General features: G+C 44.7%; 1 pseudogene; it reads right to left on the bottom strand.

The window, feature by feature from the left end:
* Positions 1-2,183: 2,183 nt before the first annotated feature.
* Positions 2,184-2,816, bottom strand: LOC142179009 (small ribosomal subunit protein bS1m-like; annotated as a pseudogene).
* Positions 2,817-5,265: the final 2,449 nt, after the last annotated feature.

Below are 5,265 nucleotides of genomic sequence, written 5' to 3'. Positions count from 1 at the left end.
TGTACTTCTCGGTCAACCCAACCCGAATGGGAAGAAGAGGGTCAGCCAAACTGCGGTCCACTTTGTACGTTTGCTGAGAAGACCACTCAGGCATTTTAGAAAAGGGAAGGGAACTTCTCACCTCGAGGGAGGCGGGAAGCGGTAACTTCTAGAATGGAAGGTTCTCCTTTACTTTTTTAGAGCGTATCCCTCTTTTGAAATAAAAAAAGGTTTATGGATGAATTAATCGGAATGACAAGTGGTTACGGTTGCGGAAAGCGGATAAAGACGAGAACTGTCGGTTACCTTTTGAATAAAAGTAGCAACAAGCCGAATATTACGACTACAGAGGGAGAATCAAAGCTTCGTAGGTAGCTTCGCTTCCTACTCGCTTCTTTCCTGGAAACTAGCTTCTCAAGTGGGCGGCTTGGTAAGCAAGCTATCTTCAGCATCGGTAAAATCCCTATCAATAATAGGGTGAAATAGTGGGGTAGGAGGCCCTCCCTAATTCAATGGACAGGGGGGAATCGTCGTTTCATAGTCGCTCCTCTACAGCTACCTTTTGCCCAACATGATCAGGACAGAAGATAAAGAATTGAATAGATAGGAAGACGAAATGAACCACTTGCCCTGATCGGAATAATTGAAGAAAGAAAGAGAATAGTGGCTCCCTTTTCCCAGGGATATAGCCAGAGAACAATGTCGGGGATAGGATGAGAAACTTCCATTAGTTACGCCCTTGTTGTGATGGTTCTTCCATATTTAGATATGGAGATAGATCTATATAGTGATCTATATCTTTCTATCGATAAATAGATCTATTGAGAAATGGATATTGATCTGGTTTCAGGATCAATGAATAAGAGAGATCCCTAAATATCTATTTGAGAAAATAGATGAATAGATAGGGCGAAGCCAGCTGAAGGAAGGTCGCGTTAGCGCCCCTTATTCAACTAATGCAAGAAGGGAGAAAGTTTACTTTGAGAAAGAAGGGCTTCTATTTAGATTAGTTTCTTAGTAAAGGATAAGGGAAGAAGCAAGGGCGTAGTAGCTGCGCAAAGTTGTGCCTTAGCACATCCGTTTTCTTGCTCGTTAGTGCCCCGCCTGCCTTTGTAGTCTCAAATAAGGCGTGCAAGACTGCCCCTTTTGTAGGTGATTCACTACCGAAGCGAAAAAAGGCTGGATCAATCAAAGGGGATACTACGAGCCCTCTGCCCCGCACATCTAACCAGCTCGCATGGTTCACCGGTTCCACCGACTAGACCAAAAGAGTGATTCAGTCGATACAGAGGTGCGCTTGAAGTGGGGGGTGTGCTGTCCCTATTGGGCTGGGCCCTTCCCCATAAGGCCCCACCGTCGGGGCATAAGCGCCCTCTTGCTACCCATATGCGAGGCGCCGTCTTAGCCTTCCCTGACCAGGATCGCTCCCACACCTGTAGCGTTCGTGATCGGCCTCCTCAACTGTGTATCGATCGAAAGGCAGGGCGGCACAGCCCCCAACCAAGGGAGTGGTTACGTCCAGTATGTCCCCCCTTATTCCCAACATGCTATGGTACCCGTAGTGGGTAGGAGCGGGTCGAGTCCGTATCGCCACGGAGCAACAGCCGCGTCCGGATCTGATCTATTTACTCGACAATTCATCTGGTGACTTCACAGTCGCCAAAGAAGCCCCAAGAAGCATCAAACATTTCCGATGAGATCCATGGAGCAATTCTTAGATATCAAGCACTAACTCCCATTGCGACTTCATAAAAAGCAATCAAAGAGAAGATCGAAGAGAATGAAATGCACGTAGTGGTTATTATAGCAATTCCTTCTTTTCCTACAAAATTTCTAAAACAACCTGCTACAAAACTACCAAGTAGGGGTAAAAATACGATAAGTAGATACATAATTTCGAGTGTGACCAGACAACCAAAAAATAGACAATGACAGAGCGGCCTGTGATTGAGTGATAGATTGATAGACGACGGAACGAAGGACGAAACTTTACGATAGCTTATTCGTAGATGATCACTTGCATCACATCATCTTCAACCAACCTCCACCCGAGAAGCCCATGGTATCCGCTTCACAGATACCATCATATCCCAGTTTTTGAGATACCACATCAGCCCTATCACCACTAATGCTAGGTTATCAGGGGACACTAGGGATCAGAATTCAAAAAGTTCTCTTTTATTTTTGTCAGCGTATTTCGCTCATTAAGTTATTCTTTGATCTTCCGCTATTAGAACACCATAAATATTTGTCTTTTTGGGGTTGATGTTCTCAATGGTGAATCGATCATTTGATATCCTTTTCCTTCTACGATGAAATGGAAGAAAAGGAATGAAACCTGCGATGGCTACTGAATAACCTCCTTTTACTTTCTCAATAATAAAGCCTTTGACTTTTGTATTCGTTCGCCAAATTTTGTTCAGTTCCATCCAAGCTCGGTTTTTTCTGAATCTTCGTGGAAGAAGAAGAAGCGGCTCACCAGCCACTACATATGTAGATCACACCAAGTAATTAAACCTGGCAGTTGCTTGCTCTTTGATCAGTGGTTCACCGGCCACTAGATCGATGAATAATCTCCCTAAAATATGCTCTTTAATCAGTGATTCACCGGCCACTAGATACCGGAAATCCACCTTATTCTCAATCCTGGTGGCTCGATTGATTGGCACTCCTGTAGGCTCATCTTGCATACCAATTCTAGGGGTCCCAAGTCCTGCATCCACTAAGAACATTTCTACCCTTAAGCGTAAAACTTCAGATTGTAAGGCATTTCCACTACATAAGAATAAACTTGAATTAGATCTTGGAAACGATCGACTCAAATAGATGCTCATCATAAGTTTTTGTTTTCCTCCTCTTTATGTTCTATTGATCAGAAGCATCTAGCAGAGTCATGCCAGTAGAAAGAGTGTTGCTACTAAGCTAAGCTGCTGTAGGGGAACTCAGTATAAGCAATTTTCTGCTTCCACCTTTCTAGGCTTCACAATAGCTACCCCTTTTCTTTTCTAATTCCCTCTTTTCGTTCTACTTAGGTGGAGCAATCTGAACTCTCGATAGAATATAAAAGAGGACCACAGGCCTGTGAAAACACCTCAACGAACTCATGTGGACACTCCTCAGCCCGAGGACAATCTCTCAAATACACATGTTGATGTTATTGACCCGTTTTTCTTTTCTTTACTGACTCCTCTCAATGAAATTTTCCATGTTGCACTAAGTAACTTACAAATGTATGCATGCGGTCTAGGAACACTTTGGGATGAACACCCATCCGAACAAGTAGCGTCAATAGTTCAGCATTTAGGCCGTAACATTTAGCAAAAAATAAATATTTAACCCAATAAGTGCTCTCCGAACCAAGCTAGATAGTCTCCTATCACTAGGCTCACCAACCAACCTAGACATTTTTTTATTATTACTACCGGATCTCAAAACAAACCATAAGGATTGTTTCCATCCATGAGTTCCCCTATGACATAAGCGCTCTGGGGTGGGGTGAGCCATTCCATCAAATCTTTGATAAGGGGCCCAATCTCATATTTGATGGTCGGCATGGCGATAGGCTTCGTTTTTATGACTACCTTCCCTGTCGTTAAAAGACTGAGTGAGAACGGTAAAGGGCGCACAAATAAAGAATGTCATTGTGCGGGGATGCGATTCGCCAAGATGGGGCAAAGAAAGTCGTCCGACCCTACCGAAGTACCAAAGGATTTCGAGGCTTACACCTCCCTATTACAGGATCTTAAAAAGTCTTTCAGTAGCAGCCGTAGAATCTAATTTGAAGCGCCAGTAGTTGTAGCTATGGCTACGCAAACCCTTTCATTCTTATCGCAACGGATTCCGATCTATATGACCTTCGGACGGTATAAAGTACACCTCTTCCGTAGAAGCAGGTAGTAACCTAACCTTTAAGAATTTGTTCAAGGGGGGACCCTCTGATCTATCAATGGAAAGATCTCCATGTGTGGCATGATAAGGAATCCTAGAAAAGATAGATTGATACTCCCTCCACGGTCCTACAAAGATCTCTACGTACTTGTCCAGGACAAGTGAGATTTTTGGTCTGCGTGTCTGGGAGCGGGTCAAACAAAGATGAGTCTAGTCCGGTCTGAATTCAGGCATGGCCCGCACGCCTGATGCTAGGTCCAAAAATAACGCCGGGCGAGGGCGCCACTATGCCCCTTAATGAATCAAATTGTCATTCGACCTTTGTTTGATTCTGACAGCCCGTATAGATCTCATGATACCAACCCACTATTACTACAAAAAAGCCATGCCCTTTCATTCGCTACTAGGAAAGTAAGCAACTTCTATTAGCGTCGGACCTTTAGTCGAATTGATCGTTCCATGTGCAACGTCCATCAATGATGTTTCATTAATGTCCATTGATTTAGACTCCTCCCCCCTTCTCAATGTAGAAAAAGATCGAGAGGGGGACCGAAACGGAATTTGATTCACTCCTCACTCTCTCTAAAATAAATAAAGATTGCCCTGGGCTAGGTCTTTCCCTGTTGTTCTATTCCCGCAACGAGAAAGATGCACGGAAGAGGTATTCCCAGTGCGCGGAGGATCCATTGAGAGTTTGTATCGGTAGGGAACTGTACGATCTTTTCCCCTATTGTATTGAATCAATAAAAAAAGAGGTCAGTGCTACGGCCCCTTATTATTTGATCCAATATTGACTGGGGACGAGCCCCCACTTACACAGATCCTTGGTTTGACCTCCCGTAGTGGTCCTTGCTTTTAAGAAAGTGGAGTGGGGCCAATTTCTCGTACTTGCTCTGTGTGCCCCTATTTCTTTGAGTGCCCCGCCCGTATCACTGGGTTGTTGGCTTACCAAGCACTTGCCCGCTGCTCCTGCCGCCCGCTTAGCGGGCAGAGCACTCGTTATCCTGACTTTTCTCTCTGTTGGGGCCCTCCTATTGCTATAGCCATAAGCTATGGCAGCTCCAGCTCACAACCACAGGGTCCCGCCGCGCGAGGCCAGAGTGGGCTTAGCGGTCAGCCTCCATTCGAATTATGTTAGGGGGTCTTCCGCTTTTGCCAGATCTAGAGAGATACTACAAGTCCTCCATCCCAGAATCCATTGCCGCGGCCATCTGGTTCACCTGTACTACCAAAAAGTCTCATCCTTACGTTACTGTTATTGATTGTTTGATTATCTTGGACCACGAGGACCCCAATCGTGCTTCTGGTTTCCATTCCAATCATCATATTGATTATAAATCTCCTCGTACTCTGCCATAAGATCTTGGAGTGCGTATTATGGTGAAGATAAAGTAAGGT

Source organism: Nicotiana tabacum, unplaced genomic scaffold (genome assembly GCF_000715075.1).
Source record: "Nicotiana tabacum cultivar K326 unplaced genomic scaffold, ASM71507v2 Un00156, whole genome shotgun sequence".
NCBI classification, from domain to species: Eukaryota; Viridiplantae; Streptophyta; class Magnoliopsida; order Solanales; family Solanaceae; genus Nicotiana; species Nicotiana tabacum.
Note: the sequence above shows the minus strand (reverse complement) of the source record. Positions and strands in the feature narration are given on the sequence as shown.